At 41.5% G+C, this 21,675-nt stretch overlaps 1 protein-coding gene across 6 annotated transcripts in view; it reads right to left on the minus strand.

The window, feature by feature from the left end:
* The window catches only part of LOC143210714 (uncharacterized), an 88,725-nt gene that overhangs the window by 39,312 nt on the left and 27,738 nt on the right, over positions 1 to 21,675 (minus strand). Inside the window, exon 2 of one of the 6 annotated variants that reach the window (XM_076427837.1) lies at positions 3,029 to 3,073. The exons of the other annotated variants lie outside the window; for them this stretch is intronic. The gene's annotated coding sequence lies outside the window, so the exon portion shown is untranslated. The remainder of the gene's footprint in view (positions 1 to 3,028; positions 3,074 to 21,675) is intronic. 6 annotated transcript variants of the gene reach the window in all.

Genomic DNA, 21,675 nt, shown 5'->3' on the forward strand with positions numbered 1-21,675 from the left:
CGCCGCCGGCAACGACACCGGACGGGTTCGTAATCGACTGGATACCAACGAGGTTTATATCCGTTCTCTTTACTAATTCAGGACGTCCTCTGACCTTATTCGACAGCCTTTTCGTTAGCAGAGGCTGCGCAAGTGGCTCGAACACGGAGAAAAGTCCATTTTCTAAACGTTAAATGCGCTAGTTTCTTTGCTAAGGGACTGTCGTAGAGATTGGGACAAATTATAAGTTGGGACAGTGCTTTTTTTCTTGTTTCGAGATATTTAAAGGATTATATACATCTCAATAAATTAAAGAATATTTTTATACTACATATGTAAATCAATGTAGAATTTGATTTGTCCGGGCCCGGGGTAGATCACAGTAAAAACTAACAGTAACACTGTATATAATTCAAAATTCATTGAAACATTCAATACATTCAAGTTTAATTAAAACAATTAGCCTTGATTGAACTCCTTTCCGAACCTGATGTATGATATTCCAGCAATTTTTTACAAAGTGTTTTACGCGTACAATTACATCGAATAGCTGGTTAAAAAAAAAACTGGTCCATTATACAATCAACGTCCCCGGGATCGACGCGTTCTACGAAAACCTTGATGCTCCATTTTCGATTGATTCCCTCGTGTAGAATCGGACCACTTTATCCGATGGCAGTGGTGATCAGCCAACACCGCGTACATCCCCGTGACAATGTCCAGGCATTGGAAACCCGCTGATTAATTCTCCGGAAAAAGGGTTCCCCAACGAAATTTACGTAGCTTTCAACGAAGGCGAGTCTCGCATATTGCTCGCGTCGATCGTGCTTCGTGAAATACGTTCGGAGGCGGATTTAAGTGGCATTAGGGCTGCTTTAAAAGCGTTGTAATCGAATAATTACGCGCGTCCACGTATTACCAGGGAACAGCGAGGCGTCGGACAGGAAAATGGAAAGAAAACAGGACGGAGGAACATGGTGGTTTTCATTAGGTCCATCGCTGGGTGCTTCTTCGCCAGGGGGCCCGACCTGTGAGAAAATTAAATCACAACTGGATTTAATAAAGCTCGGCCCGTGTTTAGCCTGTACACTCGGGAGTTACCGCGTCGCCTCTCGGGATGTGATGAAGCCCCTCGACTCGCTTAGCATAAAGCTCCTGGTGTCGAGGCGACGGATCTCGAATTATCGGACGATGAGACGCGGTGAAAAAATACCGGCGGAAAAGACGACGAGACGTAATCTAATTTTCTCCGGCAACCTCCCACAGCCCTTCGTGCCGGTCTCGCCAGCGTGTTTCTCGTCCGTGTCCCGTTCTCTTTCCTCGTCGAGAAGTCCCGCGCGACTCTTTTGTCCAAAAGCAAACCGCGTCTTCTCCAAGCTTCCAGGAAAACACGGAAGAATAGCTTGCCGACACCGGGCTACTAAATGTTGTAATTAAGGGAATAGCGAACGGGCTTCTGTCGCCGGTCCCAACGACGCCGACGGCTAAATGGAATTTTTTATTACTACGTGTTGCTCCGCCAGTGGACCGAGTACAGTAATGTCTCGATATATGTACGGGGACCACGCGTGTGCTGTTTGCAGTTGGAGCTACTTTAACTCGAAAATTAAACAGTTCTTCCGAACTACAAATTCGAGTTGTAATAACGATCTACGCAATTTTTTCAGAAATACCGTTATCGAATAGAAAAATTTTAGACTGAAATTTACAAATTTTGATTTTCCCCCCCTTTCTATATTCTCATTTATTGCACTTCCGTTTCTGGTCTTCTTTTATTAGCACCTCTAAAACACAGCACGATGCACAATTGAAAATTGTCGGGAAAGCTTCGATAAACCGCAGATGCCCGATATTAGAGAAATGAAACTTCAACCACGTCGATCCAATAAAATCGTGGATCTTTTACGACATTGGTGCTTCGTGACACGTGACACATACTCCCATAAGATATGATATATATATATATATAGAAACGGATGTACATTCTGTGGCACGTAGCTTGGACATGTTATTGGTGCCAAGAAAGATTCACTTCCATATTACATGGATCCATCATATCAACAAATTTTCCTGTACACGACCGTCCGAAATTGCAAGCCTTTTCTTTAACATAATTTGTCATAAATGCATAAAATCCGCAGTCTAATTATGACATTGAGCCTATAAATAACGTTGAAATAATTTTTTCAGACTTTCCGGGCCAAATGCCCCACCGTGGGTTTACCGCGCGCAAACAAATTGCGAAATTTGGCGATCGAGAGTATGGTCACTAACTTTTTAGTCTTTCGTGGAGCAAGTTGCCGGTCGACAGTGCGTAACGGCTCTTAAATATTCCGCGCACGTTCGCGGCGCGCCATTAAACGCCGCCACGCGGTTTCGACACGCGGTGCATTCGGGGTAGCGCGCGAGATGAAAAATCGATCGATCCAGGCGCATCGATAAATTTCTCCGTGACCTCGGTACACGTCGAATGCATATGAAGTCGAGAAGTATTCAGCGAAAGGTCGAGCCTCTCGTCGCCGAACTCGAATATTGACGGACTACATTTCCATATATCCGAGAGGCGGAGAAAAGTCGTCCAAGCCTCTCCGAAGCTCGGGGAGACTCAAAATGCGAGACGAAATGGAAACGGTCTTGCCTTTTAGCTAGCACAGGCAAATTGAAGAGTGCATCGCGATCGGTGGACTCTTCAGCGTCTTATGCCGACGGAAATGCGGTCGAAAGGAGCTCGATTCGATTGATCGCTTTCTCGCAGACCTCGATCTTCCGTCCATTCAATTTTCTGTTTCACTTTACGAAGCGTTCGGACGATCGATGCACGAGCTGTTTCGTAATTTGCGAGATCCACTTCGGAAGTGGATTGAACACGCAAATGCAGGAAAAGAAGTTCGCATATACACGTGTCCCATTTGACACGTTGATAGCCGCGTGACATTGTCATTGCATTAACGTCGTTAATAATACCAAAATTATCTCGATTACAGAGTGAGGTGAGAACTTTATTATATCATATAATCCAGCAACTATTAATTTGTGCATATTATTTTACCTGTTTTAGTTCGATAACCGCAGACTTTATGAATTGGTCGCATACCTGTAACAAACAATAAAACAAACGATCTTAATAAAGTTCAAGAAAACTGTTATGCGTGTTGACTTAGTAGCTATAACTTGTAGAAACATGCACAAGCATACCGGCTCTCCCCAATTTATTGTCAAATATCCGCAACATTAAGTTTAAACGGAGGTTCTACGCGCGGCTCAAACGTTTCGAGCAGCGATGAACCTCGCGATGTATCTTCCCGGATATTGCGGGCTTTTATCGAGCGCGTATGTGAACGAGAAAAAAAGAGAAACATGCGGGGGGCGATATTTATCCCGTTTTCCGGACACCAGCAGTTATGGGGGACCAGTGATGCATTCAGATAAAAAGTTAAACGACCCGCTACATTAAATGTACACAGTCTAAGGTCGTGCATGTGTCACAATGTCACGTGACTAATTCGGCAGAAAGAGGATAGCTTTTTTCCTGATCTGGCTACTGTGCATCGGAGTCGTTCAACCTGCTAACGAGTGTCTCTTCTAGGGAGAGAAGTCGCAATGTTCGCGATCACGCGCGTTCCGAATTGCCCGAGGAGTCGTCGAGATGACGTATTCGCGAAAACGAAGTATGTAAAACGAGCTCCGATATATCGATTACTCGTTTTCTAGGTCGGCCCTCTTTCCCCGAGCCGACCACGAAAATTTTTAATCAACGCGAACGCGTTTATTGTTTCCGATCCGGTCCCGCCGACGATCGTTCGGGGAATTTTAATTCAGCGTTACGAGCGGTTTACGGGTTCCACGATTCATGCTTCGATTGGAATGCTGTGAGGAGTGCAGCCTGCTAAAAAAAAAAAAAACACCCGAGACTTCACAGGTTTATTTAGGCACCCCCGGAAATGTCTGTTCAGTTTCAAAACCCTTGATCAATAGACACAACGTTTGTTTGGACGAGTTTGTTTGTACAATACGCATTAAGCACCACTAATTTTTCCGTGAGACTTCCCTAACCGATACTGTCCCTGTTTGTATACTTTCTCTGAGAAATTCAAACGTTTGCACATGTATCTTTATCGACAATTCGCTGTCGAAATAATTTTATATGTTTCATTCCTCATGTCTGTTGATTTTAAACGGACAGCACATCTTTATGCAAAATTTAACATGTCATACATGAATTATAACAAGCTGGAGTGAAATAGAAATTTATTTTCTTCGCCAATATGGATAAAAGGTTGAAAATAACATAACAGAATGTTTTAATTCTTCGATTGTTTTCACTGTTATAAACAACACCTACTCATTTTTATTATAAATACATGCAGATCCGCTGTCTAAATAAATATATAAACTTTAGTAGTTCTCAGCTATGTTTTTTTAATTCTTCGAATGTTTTCACTGTTATAAATTATACACTTACTCATTTTTGTTATAAATACATGAAGATCCACTGTCTAAATAAATATGTATGTATATGTATATTAAACTTTAGTAGTTTAGCTACGCTCTTTGACCTACAGAAAAAAAGTCGGTAATTATTTACAGAGAGCACACCTCTCCGATTTTGATAAAATTTAAATATGTTATAGATTTCGACACTTTGAACAAGTTTTTCCTTTTCATATAACAGGGGCTCCTGTAAGTAATTACCAAAAATTCTCGTATTACTAAAAACAACGATAAAATGAAGATATTTATTCAAGAATATATTAATCCGACTATAAGTCCGGTATCCACACTTTTTTGAAACGTTCCGGAGCACACAGCACGTTAACTTGCATCGTGGCTTCCCGCGCGAGCGAAATTCGCGGATTGTTTCGCGAAAATTTCTTCGTCCGACAGTTCTGTCTAGCCTGAGGTTCTAAATAACAGTGGAATTCGGCATTTAGAAGCGCCGATGAATCACAAGCCTTCAGGGTTGTTCCTCCCCTGGTCCACGGCCTTCCTCTCGTCCCACTCGAACGCGTTTCGTCGTTCGAAGGTTAAAACAATGCCCTTTGAAGCGACGCGCTGCGATTCGCCGAAGGGCGCTCACCTCTCGACGCCACTTCGTTATTTTCACACCGTGTTAATTGACTTTCCTAGCCGTTCGGAACCGTTCGGAACCGTTCGGAACCGTTTCGAAGCGCAGACTCCGTGCGGGAGCACGTCTTCGAGAGGACTCGTTTCGACAAATATTCGATTAATTGGATTCTTTGAGTGGTCCGAGGAACGTTGATTTAGGGTTGTGTTGATTCCCCACGATCCCGAATCAGTCGCTCGTGCAGTTTGTCATTTGCACGAACGATGACCGCTCGACAACTGTTTCCCGCTGCGATTTCATTGTTCGACATACAGATAAATATTATGGTTAGGCGGCAGATGTTCGTGCGAGATAAATCTGCAAAAAGCACGACGCATTTCTGCACGGAAAGTATACGAGAAACTGCACGTAAAATAAACAAACATGCAGTAACGTGTACAGTGATGGCATGTGGCTGAAACGTATGCACGCGATTATTTTCCTAGTATGAGAAAAAGAGAAGAGAGCGATGAGGGGAACAGATCTTGATGATGACCTGTGAAGGTCACTCTCGAATTTTTTAACGCACACAGAGGACCCATCAAGATCATCGCTAATATCGAATAAATCTGTGGAATGAGTATCTCAATTTTAATCTAAAAATAAACTCTTTATTTGATATGAATGTGTTTTTAAACCGCCACGAAAACAAACTTTAAACCAGGAATTCTTTTTTTACCAGCGGAATATAACTTCTCCTAAACTGGCGATAACGCCGGGTTATTAACGGTAATTTCACGATGGCGTCTGACCACTGCTGCCTCGTCCCACTTTTAAATATTTATGGAAGCGGTTCTATCTGGTTTCCGTCGATATTATTATCTTCCAACTAGTGGCGAATATCCGGTTACGGTTCCGTCAAATTGTAAAGTCAGATCCTTCAAATCCAAAAGTGACGGTAAAACATTTAAATATAAAATGTTTTCGTGGTCGAATTAATGTTTGTGTAATTATTCGATTCGAGTATGATTTAGTAAATACTCTGTTACAATTTCAATTCGTAGAACCTGGTACAATTTGGTGTTCGCTGAAAACGGCGAGCGACGACCAAGTCAAATAACGAGTATTGTTAAGCAAATATGCCTGTGTCAATTATTTCGAGACAAACAGAAGATTTTGCTAAATGGTGGAGCGCGTATTGGTCTCTCCAATATTTGCATTACTTGTCGACACCAGTGTCCCCTAATTCCAAGTGTAATAATGGATCTACGCTGGCTGTGTCCGCGCCCGGCAAATTCTACGAGCCGAGCACAAACTCCATCAGAGTTTCGGTCCCCGCGTATCGTTCGATAACGATACATAATTACGCAGTCGACGTCCGATTGAATCCTATTAATTTCAGCGAGCATCAACACCCTCGTCATTATCGTGCCGCGTTCGTCCGGACGCGCAGGACTCGAGCGACTTGTCGGTCCTGCGTCGCGCAAATATCGCACGAGCCTCGCGCAATTAGCGTAATTACCGGCGGGCTCCTGATTATGGCTCGATCGAGCGAGGGAGCTGGTTTCGAAACTTCATTTTCCATTGTACGGCCTAGCTCGATACCGACGCATTGTCACGCGCTCGATCCGATTTTCAAAATACGGTTGCCCATTGCACGGGCATGGTTTTACAAAGCGAATAGGGTGTAGTGAAGTACAGTATTATCTCCACAACTGTCGCACAGGTCTCTACCGTAACTGTAACCAAACGGTAAACGTTCGATTACCGAGCCAGCGAGGTGTTGAGTATCGGTGAGACTCACTAATCCAAGGGTAGCTAAATATTGCAATTTTTCTAACTGCTGATTTTCTAAACGAAACTTTCACCATCTTATTCGTCTCGATTTTCTGATTAAAATGACACCAAACACGATATACGGTATTTTATTGATAAATGTCCCAAATGTCTGGCCGACAATTGTCCCACAACTATCCCCACTCCTGCGGGGTGTACCCCCTTGAGGGGCCACGAAGCTCCAGAGGCCTCGGTCGCCGAGAAGTATGACATCATACGGCTCGGGTATATCGGTGAGACCACACTAATCCAATGACAAAACTTCTTTATTCTTCATTATTTTTTATGCGATTTTGACCAACATATTCGTGGCATTTTCTAAATGAAAATGATACCAAATATGATATAATTCCGATAATATTTACAATGAATATAAGAATATTTACAAGGAAGAACAGCGTACGGGAAGTTCTTTGAACTGTGCCGGTGCGCTGCAACTCTCCGCGTGGCTTTCTTTCCCATACGATGTCCTTTTTCGCGTCGAAAAATTTCGTCGTTTATTACACAAGTAAATATAATTGGAATTATATCATATTTTGTATCATTTCCTTTAGAAAAGTGCCACGAATATGTTGGTCAAAGTCCCATCAATAAATAATGAGAAATAAAGAAGTTTTGTCATCGGATTAGTTATGTTTACATTTCTCGACGAGCGAGGCCTCTTGATCTCCACTGTCCTTTTTTACGTTCGGCAAAAATCAAAGAATAGTATCCCTGACGGATAATTGTCCCTGAGCAGACCCGTGTATGGGGACAATTATCGATAAAATACTGTAATTACGATTATAATTAACCTTTAAAACACGCCTCTTCTAAATCTAAGTATTTATATACATGTAAAAAGTTCCATCGAAATCGGTGGTCTCATAAAAAAATTATAAATATTGTCAGATGTAAAAATCTTAGAATGTTAGAGTTTACGATTTATTTGAATCTTGATCGATTTTTTGATGAAACTTTGGGCATGTATATAACTTCCTTTGATCTAGAATTGGCACCCTCTAAATTTTTAATACAGCCAAAAACGTGTATTTGTTTGAAATTTTAATTCGCACCACTTTCATGATCACCGGTAGATGCAGATATTGTTAGAGTTACCATCAGCATCTTTTTGCTTCGTGCGTGTAATCAAAACAAGTGACTGAAGTGCCGGATTGTCCGAGTTCTACTATATTATGATTTGTGTTATCATTTGTCGGATATTTTGGAAGTTCCGGTGTATACAGGGAACATTGAAAGTACTATGAAAGAAAGGAGAATTATCGATCAGCGTCCGCGAAACAGACGAAAACTGACTGGAACCGTGTTCCGGAGCAGACACACAGTGTAGAAAGCACGAATTAGCGTTGACGAATAGTCATTAGCGCGAACTGTTAACGAGCCTTCGAGCAGATGCGAGCATTCAGGGTCCAAGTAGCAACAAAGAGGCTGCCGGGCGCGGCTGCACGCTTCTGCCTCGACATCTGCAACCTTTTGCCCTCGCCTGCGACGAGACCTTGCTGATCTCGCTCCTTTACGGCCGAGTCCCGTTCAAGGGTTCGGATAATCCATTTAGCCGAGGAGAATGCCTGAGAGAAAAATTCCTTGCGGAGAGAAGTGTCAAGTTTTCTATCCGTAAAACCTTGATTCCATGATGGCCACGGAGAACCAGGAAGATCGCTATTTACCAAGAGAGGAGGCAGGCTAAACTTCTCTAATACGGCATCCATTAAAAGATTAAAAATTAATTTTAATCCCGACTAAAAATTCTTTGACTAAAATTGAACACGTTTTCTATTCTACTATTATTAAGGCATTTCTACGATAAAGGAATTTTTCTGGGCAAAAATAAAATTAGAAAAATATTCTTCTTCTAATGGATTTTCGAGTTCTATAAAAATCCGAGTTTTTAAATTCTATAAACATTGCTATTGAAGTCTTTACATCATCTCCGTGTCTATATTGCTTATTTTCTCTAAGATAAAGTTTAAGAGGTGACGTGAAGAATGAAAGAATAACGAAACCATGAAAACAAAGTTTCACGAGCACATTTCACATGTACCAAACTAATATTATCGTTTTCATAATTTTCCCGAATTCCCTCGCGACTGCACCAGTGCTTAATAAACGTAAGTGCGAGACGGCCCTTGGATCGGGCAGCGTTTCGGTTTATTGTCGAGACTTGAACGCGTGGCAACCGTTTAGGCAATATTCGTTTAAAGTCGGCACAGCCGGAGGCAAGTCGCGCAGAAACGATAAAAAAAAAGCGGCGCAGAGATAGAGGACTGGCAATAAGTATTGGACGGAACGACGATAAAGTGGGAACGTGTAAGGGGGTGGCTCAATAAAACGGGAGAAAAACGGATCGGAAGGGCTAAATGCTGACGGCGCGGGCCGTCGGATGCGGCCAGACGCCATTCCCATAAACATAACCCGCGTAGCCGACGTAAAACATAAAACGGCTGAAAGAATGATGGTGGACGGGCTCCGTCGGCACAATGGGTCCATTCACGGGATACGCGCGGCGCCGTTTAAGCGTCGTTATCACAATACACGGAAAAAACCTTCGAAATCCGCTTCGCCGCTCCCTCTGATCGACAACCTTGAAAATAGGCGAATCGGATTCCGTTAGAATGTTAGATAGTGATTGTTATTTCAACATTTTATATGAAATTCAGTTAGCGCTAATATCCTTCTCATTTAAATATCTCGAAACAAGAAATATAGGGTAAAGGTAAATACCAGTTACCCTGAAAGGTATACAAACTTTTTACAAATTAATAACAATAACATGAAGTATATCTAGTGTTACTTTATTTTAAAAAATAAAAAGATTGATTTTTTCCCGTTCGTATATAAATCAAAAGTATTACAATAATTTTTGTTTAAGACGTAGAAAACACTAGATAAGAACCTTGTTCCCAGACAACGCAATTTTCTCTAAAATTGACTAGTTGTAGTACAATAAAGAAATTTGCAGTTCGATGAGTGAATACGTTGACTACGATGGTGCTTGCTTGGATCAATATGTTCTATGTACATATCTGGAAAAAGTTCGTTTAACGTTACTGTTAGAAATCTGACATTTCATCTGTGCAAACCTAGTACATATGTATGTAGTTACATTTTTGAAGGAAGATAGCACATTAACGGGAGTCGCAAAGGAATTATATCGCGGGCTCCATCGGGGCAGTCTTTGAGATGAAAATTCGGCTTCGGAAGCCTCGTTTCCTCGGCCATTTTCCACTTTGTCGGCTTTCTTTCGGTGCTTTTCTTGCGACGCGGCTACGCGAGGCTCCCCTGAAACTGGCTGACGAACGGCCGCCGCTAATTAACTCGCAATGCCACCCGACTAATTGGACTCGTTCCATAATTAACCGTGGCCAAGTTTAATCGGCTTGTGTTCTCGTCGCGTCGCTCTCCCGATATCTTGAGACGAAAATTCGCGTCGGGATTCCACGTCGAAAGTTTCTCGTCTCTTATTAAAGGCAGAACTACAAGTCGTCGTTCCGAGCTTTATACATATTATATGCCGTATCTTGCACTCTTGATCAATTTTTATTTGCCATAAAAATCTCGCACCTCGTTCGCAGGATGCCGACGAGCAAATTGTGTCAGTTAATCTTTATTAATGCGTAATTACACCCACTTGATCGGCGCCGACAGAAAAATCACGCAGATTAGCAAGTCAGCGTAAACGAAGTCCGGTCTATTTCTTCGAGACACATATTATTTCGATATCGGGAACATGCGCACGAGCAAACCGATCGAAAGCCTACTTACTCCGGTTTTTTCCATATAATTGGACAAGAAAGCGATCAAAAGCAATATCGTCGGGAGTGCAGTCGCGCGAGATACAGCTAATTAACACAGATTTCGCGACCCACATAATCGTTCGTTAACCGGAAACCGTCGAGTGGTCCAACTGGTTCGAAAACGACGAAGAAACGTCGTCGTTAATTATCGTCTTTGTTTGTCCACGGCCAACGATGTTCTTACAAAGAGTACTCTAATTTCAGTGGACTCATTAAATGTTAGGTGGTTGCATATGAATCACCGATTTCTGTATGCAAATTTTCTGAAGCGTTTCAATAAAAAAATTACTATTATTATTAATTACGATGCTTGTAGATGTCGTGTTAGTTGTAAGAGAGATAATTGATGCTCAGGAGCGTACACATCTCTAATAAAAATTTTTAAATATTTACTTTTGATTATATTTCGTGGAGATACCTTGCTCTTTCCGATAGCCCCAATGCAACAGCTATTCAGTTGGTTTATTTGCCACAAATTGAGTACTTACATGACGATTTTGGTTTGGTACACCAGCATGTAAGATTAAAATTGTCAGGATCAAGAATTTTTCAGGCTAATCATGATGAATCACGTCAAGAAATCTTTTCCATTAAAAATGACGTGTCCGGTTCAACTTCTGTTTTATTTTCCTCGTGCGATACCGTCGTTTTCGGCAGTTATTCTTAGATTAGTCTGTGTCGCGGAAAGATATGTCGCCGTCTCGCTTAGCCGATGATACAACGAAGCGATAAACGCGCGACGGCGTCGTGATGATTCAACGACAAATCCGTGATTCATAATCCGCGGCTCTCGATCGTACGTGACACTTTTATAGACGGAGGCGCGGTTCTGCGCGGTTCTACGCGTTTCGATCTTGATTTACAAGTGGCACGGTGCGAGATTAATCCATGGAGTAGAAACTCGGCTCTCCATCGTCCACGGTGAAACCGTGAATCTCGATCCGCGATATCATCGTGACGTCGTTCCTTTGAAGGATCGTCGGAACTACGATACCACTTAATCGTTGATATACGAGCGCTATATCTCTATAGAGAAACGATTGGTTAATCAATTGCCAGGAGTAATGGAAGAGAACTCCAGAACATCGCGCGTTTAAACTGCAATGTGTAGACTGCGGATATCTTTATGCATTTATGAAGAAATTCATTGGGTCAAATATAAAACAGTAATGTTGTTTTTAATGTAACAAGTTTTACTTTATTCCTGCTTTCCACAATCAATGCAGAATATTTTTATTTTGCTTAAAGATCCGCAGTCTAATAATGTGTAATGTAGAACAACAGTCCTTTGGTGATCGAGATAGAAGAAAAATTTTAGAAGCTTGAACTAATAGAACCGAATTCCATGCTGGTCTAAATTGAATAGATCTGACGATCGTTATGAAGAGCAACCACACAAATATTGGAACGACGCATATGACATTCAGCCAATCAGACACAGTGATCGACAAGTTATTGAATCGATTCTTGGCGGTAAATTCGAATTGACGAAGTGCCATACCCGACAGAACACATCCAATTGAATACCATTTACAGATATGGTAAGAACATTGACATTCAATGCAAATTTGCTTTGTCTTTTCTTTTGATCGAAACTGTGCGCTGCGAGCATATTTACTTTTATGAAGAATGTTTTTTCAAATCCTGAGATCATAAAAATGCGAGAATAATTGACAATCTTGTGGGCCTCGCCAACGAGAATACATTCTCATTGAATTGCACAAATTTTTTTCAAGGGAAAGTATTTATTTCTACACATTTTAAAACGTACATCCGGTTATGGATACATTTAGCCTATAAATCGGGGGGAAAAATCATTCTCGCGTTTTTTAATCTCATCGGGAACAAATACCACAGTGAAATGTGCGCCCGCAGTAATTTGCACATTTACTCTAGAGGATCCAGGGTAAAGACGTGAACGAGCGACGACTATGGCGCGGCGGTGCTAGAGCTATAGCCACCGCGGAAGTGATCGAACGAGCCAGACCGACAGTTTCGTGTGTATCGGAGTGTGAGAACGACAAGGAGTCTCCGATAATGTTTATCCAGTCGTTCGTGTCGGTGACCCCGTGGTCGTTGCATAATCAGACCCCGAGGAACTAGTTTCACGAACTCGGAACACAGACCATTTAGACTGTGCGAGGAAGTTCCGCGGCGCTGACCGTGTGAATCATCGGTCCGCGAGCAAAAGTATCTCGACGGGCGAGAGTTTCCCCTTGATTCGAACCGAGCCATTCACAGGGTCAAAAGCGACTCGCTTAATATGCCGTCGTTATTGGCCAGAATCACGGAATTACCTGACCCATCGGTAATTCAATGCATTTCTGAAGTTACAGCTCTCGTCGGAATTTAGGAATCCAATACCGGCCCCGGGAATCCGCGAATTTCTCTATCGGCAGGTTTCCACTTGAACATACACATACTCGACGTTCCCGTATCGCCGGAAGGCGCCTAATATCGGACAGTAGCTATTTAACATTTCAAACTTTACCGAGCTGTTGCATCGTGCAAGTTGCAGAGGCACTAAAACAAACAATAATCACGTTTCATCTGGTTCCTGCCGCGTGTGCACCAGTGTCGTCACATCAACACTTGTGTCCCCACTCTACTTTCCCCTTCCACGACGCTGTTCCCCACACTTCCGCCGCAACTAGCGAATGGTTTATTAGTCTTTTAAGTCGGTCCAAGGGCATTTTTGCACACCAACGTAATTTTCTCTCCTAAAATCTGGCGACACAATCTTTCACTTATTAGCAGACTGCGGATCTTTATGCAAAATAAAAATATTCTGCATTGATTGTGGGAAGCAGGAATAAAATAAAAAAAATTAATTTCATCCCTTAATGACTTTGTTACGTTCAAACCAACATTACGATATTCTTGAATATTTCTAATCTAATACTGTTTTAAGTTTCACCCTACTAATTTCTTCAGAAATGCATAAAGATCCACAGTCTACCCATCAGTTGCCCTCTAAAAAATTCCCAATAGCACATTGTTAGATAGTCAAGGCCTGGAGCAATTTGTTTCAGGTAAATGGACTTGTACATGGGCGCTCGCTAAAATTTCGCTCGCACAAGTTGAGTTCCCGTGAGCGGAGTTCTACCGTATTCATACTGAAAGGAAGAACACCGATGTGAAACCATCGGGAGATATTACCCGTGGGAAGAGCGTCGAGCCGTGAACATCATCAGCGACGCGCGACGCGGATCGTCGTGTTAGGCTCTGGGCAAACTGGAGATGGATAGTCACTGTCGAGCTATAAAGGGACGACAAATGAGAAGGGACATCGTCCAGGATAATCCTTCGAGCGGAGAGAAGGGCGGCACCGGCTCTATGTCGTCGAAGAATGGTAGCCTGCCTCCTTTGGACGGTCGTCTGGTCTCGCGGAGACCTTTAAACACCGTGTAAAGAGAGAATTTTCAGTGGGCAGGCCCGGCCAGCCGGAAAGGTCGCTCACACTTTACATTCCTGATGCCCCGTTGAATTTTAATGCTCCACATTCGAACGCTTCCTAGAAGCCGGCCTCAACCGGCCAAGCCTCCGCCCGTTGATGAACGCACAGGGGATCCATGTTTTCGGCCGATATTTAAGCTCCGAAGAGCTAAGGAGCCGCGACAACCAATGTATTCCGGAATATTTCTCGGCGAAGAGCTGTTACGCGTCATTATTTATGCATTTCTGGGGACTCGAGAAATTGGGCTAATGCTCTTAAGGGCTCCCACACCTACCGAGCTGGGACTCATGCCGCCATTCCCGACGCTACCTGGTCCCGTCTGTTTAGTCATGGATAGATTTAATCCAACTTTCTGTTGACAAACTGCAACCCCTCGACTGGAAATATTTATCGCGTCGTGGAAACACACGGGCACGTAGTCGGCCATTTCCGTGAACTAGGTGGAACTAATTCGACAATTTTCGTGTCATGAAATATGTTACAACTGTCCGAGGCTTTTTGTAAGCTGATGCAACCCGTGTTATAATTTTCTTTGAAACATGCATTTATTTAATAAGGTTATTTATTCATAAGTAAAGTGAAATATAATATTGTAACGTTGATTTTAACGTAACAAAGTCATTAGGGGATGAAATTAATGTCTATTTCAGAATATTTTTATTTTTCATAAAGATCCGCGGTCTATTTATAAGGTTTCCGAATTTGAATTAAGGTTTAATAACTAAATACATACATAAATCTCATGGGTCGATTGTAGTTGACTGGGAAATGTATCCTGTGGCTATTCGCTATCAATTCTAACGTTCGCAACTTGATACAATATTTGATAGCTTAATGATAATGAAATTCAGTGTTTACTTCCCGTGCAACGTTATCGGAAAAAGATTGAGAATAGATTTCGATGGTTAATTATTATCAGTGGCTGGATCACGGGACACGTGACAGAAGTCTCGAAGTGGTGTCCGATGACACTCAAATCGTTCTGGAGATATTGCAGCCGACCGTGTCTAATTCTCACGTTCGGTCTGCTTGTGACCGAACAACGAGCACAAAGCGAACGATTTCCGGAGAAGATAGTCTCGTTACTTTACTGTAGCTACTCTCTGTATTTAAAATTCCGCGGACATAGTCGGGAAAGTTGGTTTTCAAATAACGCGACGAGTATAACTCGCGAGCAAAACGAGCAAATCATGAGCAAAACGAGTCTGCACGCATAATTGCGAAGAGACACGAAGCTCGGTCACGCGAGTCTCATTGGATGATACTCGCGTTGGAAAAAAATGCCAGGCCGGCGTAAAGTGCGACGTGCCTCAATTACAGCATTTATAAAACGCGACGATGAAGCGGCCGGCGTGTGCGTAGGGCTACGCGGAGTGCGTTATCGCGCAATGCCGTTGGCCTGGCAATAGACTTAATCAAGAGACTGCACGTCCACCTATTAATAGAGTAACCGTTATGGCGTGTGCCTCGACGCACGATAATCCGATGATGTAAACCTCCTTCCCGTCTCCCCGTTTCGCGCGTCCAACCTGATCGGACCCACCCGACTTCTTTTCGGGCCCCTTCCTATCCCGAGGATTATTCATGATCGAAGGGGCCCGACCAAAAATGGTCAGGCAGGTCTCCGCGGCTCTCTTATCGATTTAACAACCGCCTGGAATGCATCGCGTTGCGTCACGGACACTATGCGGCCCCTCTCTCTCTCTCTCTTCCTCCCTCCTTCTCGCTCCCTCTCTCCCTATCGCGAGCTGTCAGCGAATCCTGCGTGGAAGGCTTCGCGGGAGTCTTTTTTCGCGATTTAACTCTTTCAACACTGACGGGACGTGCTTCAAGCCGGATTCTCGTGTAACAAGTTGATGAAACTCATTTCTTTTTGCGCCAGTCAGAGATACGGTTGAAAAATGTGCTCTCAAACTTTCGAATTCAATTTGAAAAATAACACTGCCGCGACAGCACTTGCTTCGAAGGGGATTCTCGTGTTATACGTTGATGACAATTAATTTCTTTTGATATAGGGTGAACCTCGAATCGTGATCAGTAGAAAATGTTTTTATCAGGTACATATAGCATCAACAAAATTTTTAAAAATGACTAATAGTCTTTCTGAATGTTAGTCATAGCGAAATCCAGTGGGTGTGCAAAGTGTTCGTACACCTTTTAAAAACTAATAACTTCTTTATAATTGTATCAAACGACCTCATTTTGTTATAATCAATTAGAAGCATTGGTGTACGAAGTGATATGCAAAAAAGATTTTCCAAAAATTATAATTTACAAGGTTACATGCAAAAATAAAAAAGGCATTTTTTGAAACTCTTTTATTTCGGTCTCTAATGAAAATTTAAAATATATGTTTTGTAGATCTATAATAGTTATACATATGCTGAAAATTTCAACGAAATCGGTTGACGTAGGAAAAAATGACACGCATCGAAAGATGTACGATTCTGTGGATTTTAATCAGAAATTGATCAAAAGTCGTGTAAAATTACGATTTTCACCATTTTTAACCGCTTGTAGCTCGCGTGTATGTTAATCGATTTCGATGAAATTATCAGCATGTCTGTAACTATTATAGATCTACAAAACATACATTTTAAATTTTCTTTAAGGGCCCCAATAAAGAAGTTTTAAAAAATCCCTTTTTTATTTTTGCATGTAACCTTGTAAATTAAAAATTTCTGGAACATCTTTTTTGCATATCATTTCGTAAACCAATGCTTCTAATTGATTATAAAAAATCAAATCGTTTGGTACAATTATAAAAAAGTTATTAGTTCTTAAAAGGTGTACGAATACGTTGTACACCCACTGTAGTCATTAGTCAAAACTTTTTGATTAGCTAGTGATAACTAAATGGCAAATAATTAGTCACAGCTGTAAGCAATCGTTAGCTATTGCTTATTAGTGAATTAGTAGTTGATGATCAGTCATCAATCTTTAATCATCGGTCACTATTGTACGATTAATGTACATTAATATTATTAATTAATTATCACTAACTCATCAAAAAGTTTTGACTATTTTGCTATGACTAACATTCAAGAAGACTATTAGTCATTTTTAAATATTAGTTGATTATTGCCCAACTCTGTAGCATGATTTCAAGAGAGCTTCCACGCGATTAATGTCTTCCTAACATATTCCTATTTGCGCAAGCCATTTTCTAAAAATCAGATGAAGGGAAAAGTATGTCTTGCTGACTGGACAAGGTCTCACGGTAAAAATAAAATAAAAATATTGATGTTGCAATATGATCGCAAAGTCTACGCGTCAATCAGTGGCGGACCAAGGCAAGTGGGAGCCCTAAGCGGTCAAAATTTCGGGGCCCCCTCCCCAACAAAAAGTTTCAAGAAAACGCTCATTAAGTTATAAACAAAAAGGAAAAGTAATCAGAAATTCCATACCATAAGACATTAAATAAATTTATTAAAAAGCATACGTACATTTTACACATTTTTTATTTTATATGAATTTCCGTCTTGCTTTGTTTCTTGCAAATTCATGAATTATTTTGGCAGTATCAATTCGGCTTAAAATTTTCTGCTCATATACAGAATAGCCACATATTATTTAGCCTTTCTTCTCCCATAGTGCTCCTTAAATAATTTTTTACACGCTTTAAAACAGAAAACGATCTTCCTCCTGACGCATTAGATAACGGAATTGTTAAAAAAAAATTCAATAATAATTCAACATTCGGAAATGTGCAAGGCATTTCAATGGCTGCTCGATAGATGTCTGGTGTGGTTTTTATGCTGTCCTCGTTTTATTTCAGAAACATTAAAAAATGGTCACATTCATCTTCAATAGTACAAACATCAATATCATTTTTGTAAATATCCTTCAACTTATTCATCGCGATCTTTTTTTCTTCTTTTGATAAATTCAAATCAAAAAATATTCGAAAAGGCTTTACCAACAACTTCATACGCTTGAATTCTACGAGATAGTTCTGCCTTGATGTTATCACATACAACATAAAATGAATTGACCATAAAATGTTCTCTTATTGTAAATTCATATCCGACTTCTTTGTTTTCATCAAAAAACATTTTTCTCTTTTTGTGTCTGCGAGTTTGTCCTTCTTCTACATTAAATAATAGCCCTGAAAAATCAGTTGCCTCTTTTTCCACTTTTTCAAATTCTTCTCTGAAATTATTTATAAAATAATTTATATTTATATTGTAAATACGTATATTTACAATATGTATTTATTATTTATATTAGATTTTTTCGATTATTTTATGGAGGGTTTTTCGAACCTTTTCGGTCATTTCCAAAATCTTTAAGTTGAGATATTTTAAGAGCTCGGGGCCTCCCGCCACCGCTTAGTCCGCGTACCGTTAGATCCGCCTCTGGCGTCAATAATAAATCATTATGTCAATTCATCATTAATAGAATCGTTTAAAGAGTCCATCGTCGATCAATTCACCGGTAGCTAATCCGAGATAAGCTACCTGGAAGAGCATTCGCGGTGGCAACGGCAGGCACGTGTTTTTATTTTCTCAGAATTGCCAGTAACAGGAGAGGGATGACGGGTATCTGCCACGGCAGCAGCCAGATTTCAGCCCGTAATTCCATTTCGGTCTGGCAAGCGATCAACGGAAGCGCGTTCGCCCGTAGTATGTAGCTCGGCGCCTCGGCATGCTAGCCTTTTAGTTGGCCGCGTTATTTTTGGGGGTTGATGTAAACCGGCTGCACGCCTTCCACGATGATGGAACATCGCTTCTCTTTTTCGTTTTTCTCCGTTTTGCAAACCGCAACAACGCGGCCGTGCACCGTTCACTGCCGACCACCGACCACCGACAACCGTGAGGTCATCGTCTACGAACATCGGAAGAAACGGATGTTTAACCAAGATAGAATGATTGCGGTTCTCCCGGAGAAACCGATGACTCACGAATGACACCGTTGATCCCGTGACTTCACCCGGTCTCCCGTGCAACCACCTTCGAGATTGGACTAGGATCGGATTGTTCTGAACATTTTTTTTTAACTTTCACGATCCTGTTCATTTTGCTGTTTAATTGTTTTTGTGCGTACCAATATACTCACAGAACACATTAAATGTAAGTACCTTTAACTTCAATGCGAAATCTGCACTTTTCCTATTCTTCCTGAAGTTCTCGATTTTTTATAACCAGTATTTTCATCTTAGAAACGTGAATTAATTACACTACATGCACATCTGGGTATTTGACATCTGCTCGATTTATCTCAGAATTTTCGCATCTGATTAAATAAAGAAAATAAGCCAGAAACTAATCTTCTTAATAGGGTTAAAATGATTGAGGGAAATTTTAATTTTACTTGTACAGTCACCTCGGAAAATAAGTTTAAAAAAAACTGAATCGTATTTGTTACAACTCGTTACACAACGAGTCTAATTTTCAATGATCTATAAAGAAAATTAAAAGCTGTATCACACAGACGCTTCTCTGTCCGTTACTGTAAACAGTATCGCATCAGATGCCTCGTTTCGTATCAACCTTCGAGAGAATTCACCTTCAGCTTTTCATCCATAATTCCGCAGTTTCTTTCTCGATTCATTAGCAATGCAGATTAGCCGGAACAGTGTATGTAATTCGTTGTCTAACAAGCGAAGACGCGTGACAGTTCCTCTAGAAGCAGCTCGAAGTGTCTAACTAATACAGCGTTCGCAGACTACCAGTTCTAATATCGAGCCCAGCGTGAACATCAATATTAACACTTCGGAGCGTTTCTATTAATTTTCATTAGCACACAAACTGGTGGTACATACGCACACGGGTTGTATTTGCGCAACACCGTTTACTCGAGTGTCCCAATTTACATTCTGAATTATGACCGCGGGTTTGTGACTCATCCGACAGGACCTCGGATATCCAGTGGCTGAATAAGTAGCCGAGGATACCAAAATGTTTGCTGTTCAAGCAAACACATAAGTGGCTTCGCGCATCGCGCGTATCCCATTCGCCGCTAGAAATATCTGACCTTACGGCTGCGCCTAGTAACAGCGATGTATGTATCTATAGTCGACCTGCACAGATGTTTTCTGAAAAAACATCCCGCGGCGCGAAGGCTTTTTGCAACATCCGCGGACCACAGACATCGAATCGCCCCACAGTGCTGCGATTCCCGGTGCTAGCTGCACAAAACCTTCTTTATCACTACATACTAAGGTGAAATGCCTGAATCTGGACAACTGCATTTTTATAGTAAAACCAATAATTAAGAGATTAAATAACGACAAGTAGGTGTGAATATGATTTGATTAAGACATCAATTGAAATTTTAAAATCAATTCAAAGTCTATCTGAACACACTATACAAAATAGTCTATTTTCACGCGAACCATGTGCATTTATAGTTTGAACTTTTATTAGAAAAATGAGATATAATTTAAGCCATTAGGAAAAAGATAATTATCACGCATAATAATTAGACTGCGGATCTTTATGCAAAATATTGCAATGGAAAGAAAGTTCTTGCGGTTTTTAACTATTAAATTCAAATGCAAAACCGTAAGAACTTTCTTTCCGACCTAATAAAAATTTCTTACCTGAATTGCGACAAACTGGAGTGAAATAGAAATTTATTTTCTTCCTTATCGTGTTTAGTAGGTTGAAAATAATATGATGGTACGTTTAAATTTTCCTAATTTAAATTACACCTCCTAATTTTTGTCATAAGTGCATAAAATCAGACGTAACTGAACATTTCGCAATCACACAAGTGTATAAACGATCTCAGAAATCGTTTCTCGACGCATCAAAGGAACCGACACGGAGTGACGTCACTGGTTATACTTATAGTTCGTGACGCGACTGTACGAATTTGCTGGGCGTTCCCAATAAACGGTTGGGTAAACGAATGGCTATCCCTGGAGGAAAATTGAGGGCGATCATGATTCTCTATGAAGACACCAAGTATCCCGTAACTCTGGCCGAGGAGGTTAGTGTTTGGCTTCGATCTTGGCATTGTTACCGGTAAACAGACCGCAGGTGTTGGCAAAATTGGAGGAGAAGCTGAGCCAGTTAACCTCCGATGAAGAATTCGCGAACCGAGAGAGGAGAAGCGACCGATTTTCCCGCAGTCACGCCAAGAATTCGGCAACAAAGAGAAAGAGAGAGGTCGCAGGTCGTAGGTACTCGTGCGACGAGCTCACCCACGCGGCTGTAGAGACCTACCTCGAAAGACAAAAGGCTCTCGAGCCAGTGATTACAAGCGAGCAAAGCCTAATCCACCGGCAACACTTCAGAGATCTTTCGATGCGCGGTGCGACGAGCCACGAAGGAACAGGCTTAATTCGCGGCACGTTCATAAGTGTACGGGAACGGAAGGTAATTGAATTACCCCTAACGCGATTAGTCCATCCGCCGTGTTTCCGTGTTCCCGCTGGAAATGTCCGAGCGCCCGGCCAATTTGCGACCACTGAAATGTAATTCAAGTATAAATGCCGCCGTGGAAATGTCCGACCGACGGACCACGTATTTTCCGCGCAGGAAAATTCAGAGAAAGAACTGCCGCACCGAGAGAAAAATCATGAAGTTTCGTTCGCGTTCTACGCTCGCACGACGCCC

Source organism: Lasioglossum baleicum, chromosome 7 (genome assembly GCF_051020765.1).
Source record: "Lasioglossum baleicum chromosome 7, iyLasBale1, whole genome shotgun sequence".
Classification (NCBI taxonomy): Eukaryota; Metazoa; Arthropoda; class Insecta; order Hymenoptera; family Halictidae; genus Lasioglossum; species Lasioglossum baleicum.